Below are 18,249 nucleotides of genomic sequence, written 5' to 3'. Positions count from 1 at the left end.
TCCGGAGCGGGATACAGGGATCAGCGCAGCGTGGTTCCGACAGCGAGGTATGCTTGCAAGCATGAGAGTTTCAAGACAGGTTAGCATCAAGGCACAAAGCAGTTTGAACGAACACATGTGAGTGAGAGTCGGCGATCTAAATAGCCATCCAGTCCGGCGCTCAGTGATGACAGCATCAGTCTTAAAGGTGTATGCGCACCTTACCAAAAGAGAATGGTGGGGCGCATACACTTATGAAAGAGTAATTAGGGTACCCAAAGGTACCAGAACATTACAGTACCCCCCCCCCCCTTAAGGCCGGCTCCTGAAGGCCTCTGGAGCTGGTTTGTCTGGGTACTTCGCATGAAAATTGCGGATTAATCTAGAGGCATGTATGTCAGAGGTGTTTAGCCAGGTGTCGTCTTGGGGCCCATAGTTCTTCCATCGAACCAAGTACTGAAGTCTTCCTCTGTGGATACGAGAATCCAGAATCTCTTTTATCTCATATTCTTCTCCACCTTCAACTTGTACAGGAGGAGGAGGTGGGATAGTAGGCCTTATTCCTTGGTCAGGAACATGGGGCTTCAGTAGCGACACATGGAAAATGGGATGTATTTTAAGGTCTATTGGCAATGTAAGCTGTACTGCAGCTTTTCCAATAAGTTTCTTGATTGGGAAAGGTCCCAAGAACAGAGGTCCAAGCTTTTTGCTAGGGATTTTCAGTCTTAAATTTTTTGTTGAGAGCCAAACGAGGTCCCCGATAGCGTACTGAGGAGAAGGTCTTCTGCGAAGATCATAGTACTTCTTTTGTTGACTGTGAGCGTGTGCAATGGTAGTATTAAGCAAACCCAGAGAGTCCTTTATTTAGGTAAGATAGTCTGAGGCTACTGGGTTATTTAAAGGAAGGCTGCGTGGTGGAAGAATAGAGGGATGAAACCCATAGTTCAAGTAGAACGGACTCTGCTTGGTCGTACTGTGGGTTGCGTTGTTGTAGGCAAATTCTGCCAGAGGGAGAAGATCCACCCAATCATCCTGTTGGTAAGAAGTGTAACAACGTAAATATTGCTCGATGCATTGGTTGATTCTTTCAGTCTGTCCGTTGGTCTGCGGATGGTAAGGAGAAGTGAGCTTCCGCTCGATCCGTAGTATGTGACATAGTTCTTGCCAGAACTTGGAAATAAATTGTGATCCACGGTCAGACAGAAGAGTTTTTGGGATACCATGTAACTTAAAGACATGTTTCATCAGGAGTTCTGCCGTTTGTTTGGACGAAGGTAGTCTGCGAATAGCAATGAAATGTGCCATTTTTGTCAGATGGTCCACTGACACTAAGATGGTATTAAATCCTTTGGAAGGAGGCAATTCCACTATAAAGTCCAAGGACACAACTTCCCATGGAGTTTGGGGTATTGGTAGACTGCATAGTAGACCGGATGGTCTCGTAGTGTCAATTTTGGACCTGGCACAGACATTGCATGAAGAGACAAATTTTTGTATAGATGTTTTCATGTCAGGCCACCAGAATTGCCTGGTAATCAGATTAAGAGTCTTTGTCATACCCATATGTCCTGCCATAGGCACATCATGCGATAATTCCAAGATCTTGGTGCGTATTTATAGGTGGTATGTAAAGTTTGTCGTTGTAGTAGAGGAAGCCTTCTGCATCAGTATTTAGTTGTGGTGGGGGTGAATCCAAACTTATACCATGCAAAACCTCTTCCTTCAAGGAACAGACAACTCCAATAATGCGTTTGTGAGGTATTATAGGAACGGAAGGGATTTCGAAGTAGTTTTCTTCAGTTAGTCGTGATAGTGCATCCGCCTTTTTGTTCTTGTCTGCAGGTGTGTAGGTCACTAGGAAGTTAAACCTTGTCTTTAACAGGTGAAAAGCTTTATTTGCTTCATCTGACCATTTGAATGGTTTTTTAATGCTAGTGAGCTGTGTGAGGGGTCTCACAATGGCAGAGAAGTTTCTGATGAACTTCCTGTAGAAATTCGAAAATCCAAGGAATCGCTGTAGCGCCTTGCGTGTGGTTGGTGTAGGCCAATCCTGAATGCAGGATATCTTACTCATGTCCATCTCGATTCCTGTTTTGGATATGATGTAGCCTAGAAACAGTACCTCTTCTTTATGAAACAAGCATTTTTTCAGTTTCACATAAAGGTTGTGTGCAAGCAATCTCGATAATACTAGTCTTACATGTCCTATGTGTTCAGACAGGGATCGTGAATATATAAGTATATATCGTCCAGATATACCACAACACAGACATCTAGTAAGTCTCTGAAAATATCGTTTATAAATCGTTGAAAAACTGCAGGGGCGTTGCATAGCCCGAATGGCATTACAAGATATTCGAACAATCCGTATCTGGTTCTGAATGCAGTCTTCCACTCGTGTCCATCACGGATTCGAATGAGATTGTATGCTCCTTTCAGGTCCAATTTTGAAAAATAGGTAGCTCCACGCACCTGCTCAATGAGCTCAGGGATAAGCTGTAGAGGATAGCGATCTTTTATTGCAATAGCATTCAATTGCCTATAGTCGATGATAGGCCTGAGACTTGAGTCCTTATTGCGGACAAAAAAGAGTCCTGCTGCTGTGGAAGAAGTGGAAGGTCTAATAAAACCTTTCTTCAAATTCTCATCCAAATAGTCTTTGAGATGGGAAAGTTCATCCTGTGAAAGAGGATAAACATGACAGAACGGCAATTTGCTATTTGGGAGTAGATCAATGCTACAATCATAGTCTCGATGGGGAGGTAGTGCTTGAGCATTTTTCTCAAGAAAAACCTCAGAGAGATCCTGATAACATAGTGGTGCAATCTCATCTGTCACCACAGACAGGATCTTCCCGAAAGACGGGAGGTTACACGTACCCTCGCAATAGCAAGAGAGGAAGGCCAGGGTCCGTTCCTTCCAATCTATGGTTGGTTGATGTGTGTGCAACCAGGGAAGTCCCAACACAATGGGGAAGTGGGGTGAAGGTATTAGATCGAAGGTAGTGGTCTCCATATGAGACCCGTTAGTAGTGACTAGGAGTGCCTGTGTCTGATCAGTGATCGGACCAGAGGATAAAGGAACACCGTTAATAAGACTCACTGAGACAGGTTTAAGTTTAGAAATAATAGGAACTTTATTTAAAGCAGCAAAATGTATGTCAATATAATTTCCACAAGATCCTGTGTCAATCATGGCCTTAGTAGTAATCCTGTTCTGGTCCCACTGTAATGTTAAGCAAACAGAAAGGTAAGGGTTAGTGATTGAAGTTGTCAATCCCCCTAGGAGGACATGTGAACACTCACCCTTCTTTTTGTAGACTAGGGGACAGACGTTTATCTTGTGATCCGGGGATGCAGAGTACAAGCAGAGATTACCAGATCGTCTTTTGGCTCTTTCCATAGTTGATAGAGGTGGGCGTATGGTTCCTACCTCCATAGGAACGGGGTCAACGGCCGAAATCCGAGAAGAACTGGATAATGGCATTCCCATTTTCTCAGCCTTTCTTTCTCGTAGTCTTCTATCTATGGTGATACTGAGTTGTATCAATGCATCCAGGGTTTTTGGCAGATCCGCTCGGGCGAGCTCGTCTTTAACGGCCTCTGATAGGCCAAGCCTAAATTGGGTTTTCAGAGATGCATCATTCCATTCTGAATCAAGGGTCCATCTCTTGAATTCTGCGACAAAGTCTTCTACAGGTCTCCTACCTTGTTTCAAGGATCTTAATTGAAGATCGGCAGTACTCTGCCTATTGGGATCATCATATAGGCTAGTGAGTTCTGCTAGGAACAAGGCATAGGAGTTGAGAAGCTGGTCGCTTTTCTCAAAAAGAGAGTCTGCCCAGGCCCGAGGATCGCCTGTTAGGTAAGAAATAATAGTACAAACCTTAATGTAATCAGTAAGGTAGGTACGGGGTTTTAGCAAGAAAAGTAACTCACATGCGTTTTTAAATTCGCAAAATTTCTTGCGATCGCCTGTAAATACCAAAGGAGGATTTATTTTGGGTTCAGGGGACTGAGCAGTGGTAAGTTGTGTCAGTCTAATTACCTGCTGCGACAGAGCCTGATTGTCTTCTTTTAATTCAGCAAGTGCGTGTATTAACGCAGTTACTTGCTGTTTTAATTGTGTCATCTGAGTGGTTATTTCTGCTGAATCCATTTGTGGTTCGTTCAATCTGTAACGCTCCTGCGTTTTATGTATGATGTGGATTTTCAGCTGCAGAAATATTCCACTTCAGTAGTCATGTAGAGAAACGCTGAGACACCAATCCCAACTCCCAATGACTCATCATGTGTGGATGATCTCAATTCAGTGTAACGCTCCTGCGTTTTATGTATGGTGTGGATTTTCAGCTGCAGAAATATTCCACTTCAGTAGTCATGTAGAGAAACGCTGAGACACCATTCCCAACTCTCAATGACTCATCATGTGTGGAGGATCTCAATTCAGCAAGTAAATACACACACTCAATAAGATGTTTCCTAGAGTGGCTTATGTATATAGTAACACAGTGATGATAGGCTGAAGAGACAGGTTGGGTAGAGATGGTAGATGACAGACACTTGAAAGGAAATGTTCTTGAAAGTAAGATAGTAGCAGATGAGATGCAGATAGGTTTAGCAATCATGTATGGTAGCAGATGACAGAGTAGCAGGTGGACATACAAGAGAGATCAACCCAGTGCAAGAACAGGTGGTAGTAGGCTCAAGAGCTAGCAATCTTAGATAATGCAGATGTAGTAATAGTCCTTAGTATGCAGAGCTAGATAGTGTAAGCTTTAGTATGAAAGTTATAGAGGTTTCCCCTACGGGGTACTTATCACTAATAGCAATGTAGCAGAGGAGAGGTTCGGCAAGAGCGGATGATCCGGTAGCGGGATACAGGGATCAGCGCAGCGTGGTTCCGACAGCGAGGTATGCTTGCAAGCATGAGAGCTTCAAGACAGGTTAGCATCAAGGCACAAAGCAGTTTGAACGAACACATGTGAGTGAGAGCCGGCGATCTAAATAGCCATCCAGTCCGGCGCTCAGTGATGACAGCATCAGTCTTAAAGGTGTATGCGCACCTTACCAAAAGAGAATGGTGGGGCGCATACACTTATGAAAGAGTAATTAGGGTACCCAAAGGTACCAGAACATTACAAGGCCCTACAGAACAAAAATGGTGGGTGTTGTAATTTTTTTTTTGTCACACAATTTTTTTGTAAAAAAACACTTTTTGAAAATTTAATGCACAAATACATGTTCTTTTTTTTCATTAAGCCCATGGGCTGAACGAAAAAAAAAAAGAACATAGCAGATTCCTCTATTTGCATTGATCAATGTGGATGAAGAAATCTCTGTCAAGTGTTAAAAAATATATGGCGAAACATAGGGGAGATCTGCCCTCTGTGTGCACCCCATCCCCTATGCTTCGCCATATATGCTCTTTTTTTAACTACGTTGGGGAAATCACCTCATACAGTGCTGCAGGCCTTGATTTACGTATATGCTGAGAGCAATATAATAGTATACATTACAATATAATTGCATACAGTACAGTAAAACAGTAAAATGGTGGTATCTGCAAAGAAAACTATGGTTAACAATGAAAAACAGTAACAATAAAACATTACAGTATAGCAGTATCTTATAAGGTACGGTAAAACAGTAAGAACAGAAAATTAACTCAATAAAACAACAACTATTTTACTTTTTTATTTTTTGTAACTTTATTTTACACATTTTTTTTGGAACTGTAAAATGTTCTGAAAATGCGATAGCCAATTAACATCTTTCGAGACCCCGGGTGAAAGTGTGCCCTAGACTGTGCCATGCTGTACCCTATACTAATACTCTGCTAGTGTGTGGTAACTATGGAAACAGTCCCCGATGCAGAGACCAGGTCGGCCAGGACAGGCGGGACAAAAAAGTGTATGTCACGCCTATATCTGCATTTTCTACAGACACGACATCTTCTTTGGGGTGCTCTTTGGGTAGTGGTACCAGGGAGTAAAATGCCTCTCATGCAGCTGGCTCACTGCATCTGAATTGTGAATTGGGGCCACAGCACCTTCTGGATACAGAAGGGCTATGATGATCTCTTCCTGGAAAGTTAGGAAGGATCAACTTCTTCCTGACGCTTTGTATAGCACATAAGCATTCAGCAGGACCAATTGGAATAAGCATACATCCACTTTCTTGTACCAGCATATGGCCTTACGGGCAATTAAGTACAGCACCATCTTCTGGATGTTGAAGTCCACCCCTCCCATGTTAAGGTTGTATATGTGGACACAGAGAGGCTTCTCAACAACACTCAAGCATGTTCACCCCCCCCACATCTAAGTCGGGCATCTACAAGCCGTTGGGGAAGCCCCGGCAGTTAGGTCGCACGGTGCCACATGCTCCAATTCCAGAATCAAAAAGGTGACTAAAAAGTGGCACGTATAAATGGTACCCCTTTCCGAATAAGGGTGACACCAAGTCCCAAACAATCTTTCTGCTGCTCCATTTGTAGTCTGGGCAGTTGGGGGGCTCCACATTGCTATCTTTTCCCTCATGTATAGCCTGTTGCCCTGTCACAGAGCTTATACATCTTGACCCCATATCTGACTCGCTTGCTGGGGAGAAACTGTTTTAAAACAAGGCAGCCAGAAAATGTAATCAGGGACTCATCAATGCAGACAGCTTGTTGGGATGTATATAAGGCTGCAAACTTTTGGTTGAAGTGATTTACGAGGGCCAATATTTGAGGAGCTGGTCATACTCAGGGTCACCCAGAGGACAACAGAGTTCATTGTCATTGAAAGGTTTTAAATTCGGAAACAGTGATATGTTTCCATGAAAATTCTCTGGCAAGGGTCAAATTTGGATTTGTGGTGATAAATTGATTGGCATATAAATTGCTTTGGTCGACAATAGATCTGTACAGATCTTCCATGAAAAACAGCTCATAAAAATCAAGGGGAGTAAAATTGGCTGTTTCCACCTGAATTCCGGTTTAGCCAGTGAATGGGGGAAGTACGGGTGCTGCAGAAGTGGTGGGGCCCCAATTAGGATTTGCAAGCGCATTAGGAAGGACACTATGGGCTCTACGGGCCTGTCTTCCAATTATTGGTGGCTGCGGGACACTACTTGTGCTAGCTACAGCACCAGCTTGAACTGCACTTATGGGACTTGCCATGTCACCAAGTGTTACTGCAGTGCTGGTTTGACTTTGACCAGGATGTACTAGACTGTTGGTGTTTGCCAATACACCAGAAGGTTGAGCAGCACTAGTACCGACACTCTGCTGCATACGAGAACCCAATTTTTGCACCTCCACAACAGAAGAATGAGGTCGGGAACACCTGGCCTTAGCAGGGACCACTACTTCATAATCAGAGCTATCTGTCAGGGTGCCACTGCTCTCTCTCTGAGCCTGATTCTGACAATGAGGCTTCCTCATCACTCTCATCTGTCATGCTTAGCAACGTGTAGACCACTTAACTAATGTACCTCTGTTTGGACATTTTGGCCAATACATTATTAGGTACCTAGTGTGACTTACTGGTAGTCAAGGACAGTTTGAACCACTACCAAAAAATTTAACTGCTAGTGCTAGCAGAGATCAGGCCTGACTCTGCTAATGCTGCGGTTTAGTGTGCTGTGTATTGGAAGTGACAGTAATCTGCTGATACTGCACTTCTTAGGGGCTGGGTGGAGGGGCTAAATGCAGGTGCTGGCAGGTGTCAGGGCTGATCCTGCTAATGCTAATGCTGCATTTTGGGAATACTATACTATATAGTGATACTGTGACAGGGAGTGAAAGGGTTAACTGGGGGGTGATCAGGGGCTGAAAAATGTGGTTATGTTTACTGGTGTCAGTGTAGTGCTTGTGTACTCATTGTCTGATGTTCTCTCCTATCATGCTGGAACCGAAAAGGGCTCCAGGAGAGGGGATTGCATAATTTCCTGTGCTTGGTCAGAACTGATCACCAGGTCCAGGCCAAAAATCATTGGCCTGGACCTGATGATTAATCGGTTCTGAACGGAATCAGCACTTTGCAGGGATGGCAGGCGTGCTCCCCCTACCCCTGACCGACATACAGTTACGTCGGTTCGCGCAGCGGGTGGTCTCCAACTGGTAATCAATGAAAAGTGGGGTTTGATGCACTTCAACCTGAGTAATCACTACACAGACACACTCCACGAACACACTACAATATGCTGTAGTAAAACCGCACTAACGCACAGAAATATACTGCATTAATTGTGCATTAACACACAGAAATATATTACGTTAAATGGCATGTAACGCACATAAATATACTGCGTTAAACGTGCAGTAACGCTGTCACGTACCTGACTGAAGGCTGAGGTGACAAGAGGGCTCCCCTTGCGGCTGAATGCAGAGTACCCCTGAAGGTGATAACAGAGGGTACTATGCCCAAAGATGCATGGGTTGCCTGCAGGTGAAACTGCCTGATGAAACCAGATGTGCGGACACCCATGGGTAGAGAAGGTGGTCACAGCCAATGGTTTTCAGGAGGTGTTGGCGGATCTTGACAGAGGAATAAGTAGGAGCAAGGTTAGAAGCCAGGTCAGGGGTCAAACGCAGCAAGTCAGTCAGGAGCAGAGGCAAGCAGCATAGTCGAGATCAAGCCAGGGTCAAACACAGGATATCAATCTGGAATAGACAGGAGCAGATCCGAGAAGCAAGCAGGGTTTAGAGCCTGGAGAGAAGCCAGAGCAGGTCAGGGGTGAGCCGGGTCAGTTACTGGTAATCAAACAGAAGCACAAGGCACAGAAACACAGGATACAAAACTGAAGATAATCCAGCAATTTATGATAGCCACTGGTGTCCTTATTCAAATCTGTAAAGAAAAGCGCACGCAACCTCGGGCAATAACGCTTTAATTGCCCGAGGTTGCGTGCGCTTTTCTTTACAGATTTGAATTGTTTTGATCCGCCCCCCCCAGTGGAGTGAGAGAGGAGCAGCAGCAACCAGGACATTTCAGCCAAAAAAACATACAAACAAAGGAGGTGAACACATGGACAGCGCCATGGGCTGGTGAAGTACTCCTCTTTGTACTTGTTGCATATCAGCATGTGCAGGATCTGTCCTTTTTGACTGGTGTCCTTATATAGGCCAGTGAACACTGGCAATTAGCACACTTTGCGTTCGCCAATGCGCCATGTGCGAATTAGCGTGACCATATTGGGCATTGGCATATTTGCCAGTACTTCTTGGACTTCTTCCCTGACAAATGCACAGAAATATACTGCGTTAAACATGCAGTGTTGCACTGAAATATAATTCGGTAAACATGCACTAACGTTCAGAAATACAATGCATTAAACGTGCACTAACACACTGAAATATACTGCCTTAAACTACACCTAACCCACAGAAATATACTGTGTTAAACATGCAGTAACCAATAGAAATATACTTTGAAAAATGAAGAGGAATTGGGACTTTGAATGAGAGACATGACAAGGCTGGCAGGGATATAAATTACACATTTATTAATTACAGAAATGTGAAAACATGACATGTTACAGAATATTAAAATACTCAAAATTACATAAGAGCTGATAAGTAGTGGCCAAATCCAAATTAATAAATACCAACATAACAAAATTCCATGGGGTAATAGAATAATAGACACTTACTAATAAAGTCATAGCATCAACAGGCTCAACACCTTTCATGGACCAAGTTTGCCACTTCATCAGGAGAAAAATGTGTGATGCATATATGCAACAAATATATATGTGTATAAAAATTGCAAGCATGATGAATAAAAAATAGAAAGGGGAGGAAGGGGAAGACAAACCATCCACATTCCCAAACTTAAAAGTCAGCTCAGGTTGTTTATGGCATTGAAGGTAGGGCAGGAGCATAGGTATCCCCTCCGGGAGCTGAGGGAGCACAAACCGGGCGGGTAAGGCGGAGCTCGGCACCTTCAGGTGGAGTGTGGGTTTGAGATGATAAGGTAAAATAAATTTTCAGCAACACGGTACCCAAATAACATTTTTGTCTTTTCTTTTCCACAAAGGGAGCTTTCTTTGGGTGGTGTTTGATCACCTCTGCATTTTTTATTTTTTGTGCTATAAACAAAAAACGGCCGCCAATTTTGAAAAAAAAAAACACATTATTTTTAATTTTCTGCTATACAACCTACCCCATAATTTTTTAAAAAAAAATCAAATTTCTTCATCAATTTAGGCCAATATGTATTCTGCTACATATTTTTGGTAAAAAAAAAAAAAAAATCCCAATTAGCATATATTGATAGGTTTGCACAAAAGTAATAGTGTCTACAAACTATAGGATATATTTATTTATGTTTTTTTTCTTTACTAGTGTAGCACCCTACAGGTAGGTGCTAGGTAAATACATAGTGGGCCTTGTCTGCCTAACAGCAGGGCTGTGGTTTATTTAGTTAGGGTGTCAGGGCTTCCAGATGTGCCTGCTGAGGGGAGAAGTATCCCCACTGGCTCCTGTGAGAGGCTTCTCATAGGGCAGTGTGGGAAGCCCAATCAGGGGACACATCCAGGCTTGTAACTACCCCAGAAGGCAGATTATGCTGCAAAGGATTCTGGGAGTGGGTATACGTTTGTGGGAAGTGCGTGACAGGGTGTCTTTGGCGGGAGCAGAGTCCCAGGAGGGAGAGTACGGCTGTCTCTCCTCCTGTCTGAGGAAGTGGATGTCTCGGGGTGTTGCCTGGGAATCCAGAGAGTGCTGTGCTGAGCTGAGGGGATCCGGTGTGTGGAAAGTCTGCGGAGCGTGAGAGGGGTCAAGTTCCAGGAAAGCTTACACAGGTCATGAGTACTGCGGATTCCCCCTGGGGGTCTGCCAGAGTCAGAGGGGACCATTCCGGACAAGGTTCTGGGATCCAGTGCCAGCTAGCTGAAAGAGGGTACCTAGGTTGAGGACCCTGAAGGTACAGAGGGGGTGCATAGTCAAGGTTAAAGGGGGCACCTGCAGTTGGGCCATGAATTGTACAGAGTGTGTCAGTTAACAGTTGCAGCTTTACAGAATCCTACAACGTACTACCGCAAGCCAGTGCAAGGCGGGAGTGACTTTGCAGTACAACAGTGTCAGTAATTCTTCAAGTTACAGTCTTGAGTCTTCTGTACTTATTGTCAAGGATCCAGCACTTCTATCAAGCTACAGTGTGTTCTCAGTGTTAGTGAGCATTGGCTGGCATCGGTTGGCGTGAAAGAAGAGCCAACGGCATTTCCCAAGTGTAATTTGTTAAGCCTAAAGGAGTATCTCACTCCCTTCTCACATCCCCTTTTCTACAATAAAAAAACACAAAACCAAGATGCCGGAGTCGTCCATGTTACAGTTCTCACACCCAGGGTCGCAGTTTACATAGGCTGGAGAGGTAACCGGTAACAATGGCAGACCCACATCAGGCCACAGGCCTGGAAAACCTGCTACACTAGTAATAGAGGCGATCAGTGACTTATAGCGGTGCTGTGATATTGTGGTGGACGAATTGGACACTAACTGACACTTTTGACACATTTTTGGGGACCAGTGAAACCAATACATTGATCAGTGCTTAACCACTTACTGACTGCCTGCTGCAATTTTACTGTGGCAGACTGGCTCGGCTGCGCGAACTGACATAGTACTACAGCAAGTTCTACTATGAGTGCTGCCACTAGGTAGTGGGGATGCTGATGCACAGGGCCGGTGGCTGCGATTGCCATCGGCCACCCGCGATCGCTCCCCACTGAAAGAGAAGAACGGTCAGCTGTTGTGAACACAGCTGACCGTTGTTCTCTCTGAAATGATCCCAGAGCACCTGTGATCCTTCTATATAGGATCACAGGTCTCTATGGTCATTTCATAAGCCCCTCCCCCCACAATTAGTAAACATTTCTCTAGGCTCACATTTAACCCTTTGATCACCCACTAGGTTAACCCCTTCCCTGCCAGTGCCATTATTACAGTGCATATTTTTAGCACTGATTACTGTAGTAATGTCACTGGTCCTCCCAAAAGTGTCAGAAATGTCAGTTAGGGGTCCGATCTGTCCACCGCAATGTCGCAGTCCTGCTAAAAATCTCAGATCGCCAACATTACTATTAAAAAAATAAAAAATAAATAAAAATGACATAAATCTTTCCCCTAGTTTGTAGACACGATAACTTTTGCGCAAACCAATCAAAATAAACTTATTGCGATTTTATTTTTTTTTACCAAAAATATGTAGCAGAATACAAATTGGATGAAAAACTTAGATATTTAATTTTTTTTGGAATGTTATATAGCAGAATGTGAAAAATATTGTTTTTTTTTTTTTTTTCAGAATTGTCTCTATTTTTTTGTTTAAAGCACAAAAAATCAAAATCGCAGAGGTGATCAAATACCACCAGAAGATAGCTCTATTTGTGGGGGAAAAAATACATAAATTTTATTTTGGTACAGTGTCACAGGACTGCGCAATTGTCCGTTGAAATAACGCAGTGCCGAATCGCAAAAAATGGCCTGGTCATTAGGGGGGGCAAATCCTTCTAGTCCAGAACTGGTTAAAAATATGCACTGTCACTGTACTAATGACCAGTGTTGCTCATCTTAGTTTAAAAAAGTAATTAGTTACAGTTACAAATTACTTCTCCCAAAAAGTAATTGAGTTACTGACTCAGTTACCACATAGAAAAAATAATTAGTTACTCAGCAAAGTAACTGACTTTTTTTTAATATTCTATAATGCAATTACGTTCTATAACATCTTATAACACAATAACACACTGGTGGTGGGGGTCTGAGTCCTCCTGACCTGACTTAAGTAACTTTTTTTTTGGTATCTGCTGGCTGCTGCTGTCTCTGGACTGGGTGGCTGCTGCTGGTGGTGGGGGGCTGCCTGGCTGGTGGTAGCGTGGCACACTGGTGGTGGCGTGGGCAGTTGGCACACTGGTGGTGGCGTGGCACACTGATGGTGGCGTGGGCGCTTGGCACACTGGTGGTGATGTGGCACACTGGTGGTGGCGTGGCACACTGATGGTGGCGTGGGCGCTTGGCACACTGGGGTGGCGTGGGCGCTTGGCACACGTGTGGTGATGTGGCACACTGGTGGTGGCGTGGCACACTGGTGGTGGCTTTGCACAATGGTGGTGACGTGGCACACTGGTGGTGGCGTGGCACACTGGTGGTGGCGTGGCAAACTGGTGGTGGCGTGGCAAACTGTTGGTGGCGTGGCACAATGGTGGTGGCGTGGCACACTGGTGGTGACGTGGCAAACATGTGGTGGCGTGGGCGTGGCACAATGGTGGTGACGTGGGTGGCACACTGGTGGTGACGTGGCACACTGGTTGTGGGGGTCCTCCTGACCTGACTTAATTTTTTTTTCTGGTATCTGCTGGCTGCTGCTGTCTCAATCTGGACTGGCTGGCTGCTGGTGTCGGTGGCACACTGGTGGTTTGGTGGGGGTCCTGACTGTGAGTGACTGAGTCTGTGAGTTTTTTTTTTTGGTACCTGCTGTGCTGGTGGTGTGTGGCACACTGTTGTTGTCCGGGTCCCTCTGGGCCTCTGGCTCCGTCCTCCTCCACGCCTCAGGCTCTCTCCTCTTCTGGTATGTGCGTTGGTGGAGTTGGTGGTGGACTTCCTGCTGCCCTGTTGTGGTGGACCGGACCGGTGGTGTTATATACAGTACAGATGAGTGATGATGACTGACTGGCTGGCTGCAACAAGCCGCTTACCTGCCTGGTCGGGTCGCCGATCCGCCGCCCGCCGGACTCTATGGCCTGCCCTCTTCTATGGCGCGCTGCCTGTTGCTGTTCTCCTGTGACTGTCCCCCGACGAGACGATCGTGACTCACTCCTGAGTCTCCTCCTCTTCTCTCTCCACTCCAGTACCGCGGACAGCGGTCATAGAGGAGAGGGGAATACAATTACATCTACTGCCATCTAGCGGCGGTAGATGTAATTGCAGTAACGCAGCCGAAAGTAACGGCAGCGGCGTTAAAGGGAAAGCACGAGTAATCTGATAGATTACTCGTTACCCTAAAAAGTAACTGCGTTAAGTAACAGGAGGCAGTTTTTGACAATTCCTTTATTTAAAAAAACAATGTGCCCTGATGTAGATGCATCGTTAATCATGATGCCCGCGACACAGCGAGACTTCTGGGCGTTGGCGGTTCAGCGGGAGTCATGATTGACCATAGATTTACATCAGAGGACATTTTTTTAAATTTTTTTTAATAAAAGAAATGTCAAAAACTGCCTCCTGTCTTTACTTTTGACACTTTTTTAGTGATTAGAAGGGGTACGTACTACATACTCATTCACATGGGGGGCTTAGATCTAGGGCCTCTCTTGTTAAAGGTGGCTTCCAGATTCCGATAAGCCCCACGCCCACCGTCCCCCACAACCACAGCACAGGGTTGTTGGAAAAAGGTCCTTATCCTAATCAACATGGGCACAGGGTGCTTTGGGATGGGTGGGGCAGAGCACCCCCTGCCCCAAAGAACCCCCCGTGTTGAGGATATGTGGCCTGGTATGGTTTAGGAGGGGGTTGCTCACTCCCCCCCTTTCTTGGCCTGCCAGGCTCTGTGCTTGGATAAGGGTCTGGTATGGATTTGGGGGGGGGGGCACAGTGTTTTTTTGTATCTCTTAACTGATCCAAAGATGGATTTTTCCTTCCAAACTAACTATGTCAAAACTAGAATCGAATTTTTCACCCTAGGCAAACTTCAGGATCCACCCGAATAATCTTTAACAAATGTATCTACCCCCCCCCCCCACCTCTCTATTCCTGCGTCACCCACGTCCATAAATGCTTCAATTGGTTTCATAATTAGATAGTTGGTAGGGTTGAAAAAAGACAACAGTCTACCCAGTTTAACCTGTATGGGTGTGTGTGTGTGTGTGTGTGTGTGTGTGTGTGTGTTTGTGTCCAAAAATCATTTCCTGTATCCCTGTATACTATGTTCACTAAGATACTCATCCAAGAGTTTTTTTTAAAACTATTGATACTTCATGTTGACACCATCATTTGTGGAAATTAAATCCACATACTTACCGCCCTGACAGTGAAAAACCTCCTAAGCATTTTAAGGCTAAACCGCTTCTCCTCCAATTTAATTGAGCAGCACCATGTCTTCTTACACTCCCTGAGACTAAATTGTTTATTCCCTATACTAGAATAAGCATTGAGGTATTTGAATATTGCTATCATATCTTCTCTCAGGCATCTCTTCTCCAATAAGAATGTTTGTAGTTGTTTCTTATAAATGAGGTCCCCCAGTCCCCTTAAATTGGCCTGCCAGGTAATATAAATATATATCGGGCAGTACCAACCCTGCTTTAGTTTTTGGTCACTATAACATTGTGAGTTTTAATATACCTCTACCATTAGCCAATATAAACCTTGAACATTGGGAATTTAATTTTTTAAATGTTCATTTGGGTATGATAACAGGGGAGTGTGAGAACACATACAAACATTCAGGTAGCATTATGATTTTAATCAACTTTCTTATCCCTGCTACAGATAAAGGCAATTTATACCATGTTCCTATTTTACGCTTATCATACTCCATTAGGGGATATACTTGTACATTAGCTGCCAAAGCTATGATGGTAAGGTAATATAAATTCCCAAATATTTTAACAAATTGACTATTCTAAGTGGGAAATGAGTCCAACACCTCATCTATAGTTCCTGTCGGCAATAAGGTTGATTTCTGCTAGTTGATACTAAAGAGGAGTTTCAGTCTGTAAAGAAAAATGAAGTCAGCAGCTACAAATCCTATACCAGCTGACTTTTAATAAATGGACACTTACCTGTCCAATGATCCAGAGCCATCCTGACCCAGGCTAGTGCTTCACCAGCATCTGGGTTCCTGGCGCCAGCATCCTAGCTGTGGGCAGCAGGTTTGTGGCTTTTGGCTTCACAGTCAGCTGCCCACTGCGCATGCAAGAGCCGCGCTGCGCTTTGAGAATGGTCCCACAGTCTTCTGTGACCTGTGATGTGTCCCAGAAGACTGCAAAGAGGGGGGGGAGGAGAAACTCCACTTGGATCGCTTAGGCAATCCAAGCAGAAGTGGGAGTAGATACCTGTCAAAACCATGATTTGGCCATCACTGATTGGTGTCTACACGTTATATGACAATCAGAGGAAAAATTCTGTATTCGGAATAGTAATAAGATTTTAATATAGTGTGTACACAAATTTCAAGAGCCAGTTTAGACATTCTTAAAGAAAGGTACTTAAGGAGCAAACTGCTAATTACTTCTTATTTGAACAGACCGTATGATTTTCGTATAATGTTTACTGGTTTTGTACAAAATATTACATGAGAAATATTGCACACGGCTGGGAAAAAAAAATTGTAACAATGAAGTAAATATCATAGGCATTATAATAATAATGAATACAATTATGTATATTACAATATGTATGACAATGTCCTTTTATTATTGTGATGGGAGTTGTGCAGCAAAAAAGTTAGTCTTTTTTCTGTCATCCAGTATGAAGCAGAAACTAGGTTTAACCCTATTTGACCAGAAGTCTTGGAATTTATGCACCCAATATTTTTTTGACTATCCCTGATTGGTTTTGATGGTCTAGTTTGAGCCTTAAGAACTTGCTGTACCTACTATGTACTGTTACGTACACCACTGTTTGTTATTCTCAAACTGTGTCTCATCTGTGTTCATTGCAAGTTACACGTACATTTGCTATAAAAGTTCTATGGTCTTTACAGTAAAGCTGGACATACAGATTCAAACCATCAATGAGCAGGCTGATTGTACTAAAGTCGATCCTTCGACAGCATGTCAGTTTTTTTATGCCATTATTGCCAGTGGCTATAGCCACTAGCAGTAATTACTGTGAGTTCTCCCAGGAGGGTTAATGCCCTGTGCCCCCCACCCCACCATAGCTTAGAGGGAGGGATTCCCCCATCAACACTGACTGATAACCCATGGTTGCAGAAAAGAAAATTGTACCATCTATGGCCATCTTAAACCTTAATTAAAGGTTATGAAACAGAAAATAATTGAAGGTTATAAAAGGCATATTTACGATAAAGGCTCCCTCTTAGATCGTCTTCAGCTTAAACCATCCACTGCATCCTCCCTCATCCCCAATTGGACCTACTTCCAAATTAGACACTTCCTCAAATCTCTGAACCATAATGACATCCTATCCAGAGACCTTACCCCATTTGAGAAACTATGTGTAAACGCCTCGCCCAAACGTCACCTTATCTCGCTGACATACAATCTTCTGACCACAGATACCCGAGGAAATACCAACAAGGCTAAACCCAGATGGGAATCAGATCTCGACCTCTCCTTTTCTGAAAAAGACTGGCAAAATTTATGTCATATTGCCCATAAAAGTTCCCTCAACGTATCCACACAGGAAAACTGCTACAAGTTTCTAACCAGATGGTACAGAACCCCATCACTCCAACACAAATATAACTCAGACATCACCGTCACATGCTGGAGATGCCAGCCCGACACAGGAACACTCATTCACATCTACTGGGCATGTCCAAGAGTGCAACCGTTTTGGCGGTTAATTCATGACACCATCACAAAAGACCTAAAAATTGACATTCATTACATTCCCGCCCAATATTTGCTAAACTTTACTAATGTTCCTCCGCACAGATATTGCAAATCACTCACCCCCCACCTAATCAACGCAGCTAAAGCCTGCATCCCAATCCACTGGAAATCAGACATAATACCCTCAAAACAGGAATGGCTCAGCAAAATGGACAAAATTGCCAAACTGGAGGAACTAGTAGCGATTGCCCACGATAGGACAATCTCATACGCACACATCTCGGCTCCCTGGAAATCCTTCCGTGAACCCCGAAGCCACACTTCACAAACCAGTATTCCCACCCCGGTAAACGAATCCCTAGATACTGGAATATGAATCGCCTACTTCCATTATGTCCGTCCGCGTATACACTGCCTAACACATCATGACAACCCATGGTCTTACGCACATATACTAAGACTGGAAACACAATTGTAGGTCCCTCCTGCCCCTAAACAAGGGCTGCAAGTGGGAGCGGATCTCAGAGCACAATGCTATAAGCCGCATACCAACCCCACATATTACCACCACCTATTATCGGTCATTATCATACCTCTATCTCTCCAGGCTCGAGAGGCGGAGACCGTCGACTCCCTCCTCACCTATGCCCTTCCTCCTTCCCTTCCCCTCTTTCTTCTCCTCCCCCCCACATTTTCCACCCAAACTTGGTGGGTGAGTGGTCTCTCCCCCTTGAAGACACCACCTCTCGCTAAGAGTATTCGCTCT

Source organism: Pelophylax lessonae (assembly GCF_965119305.1).
Source record: "Pelophylax lessonae genome assembly, chromosome: 6".
NCBI classification, from domain to species: domain Eukaryota; kingdom Metazoa; phylum Chordata; class Amphibia; order Anura; family Ranidae; genus Pelophylax; species Pelophylax lessonae.
Note: the sequence above shows the minus strand (reverse complement) of the source record.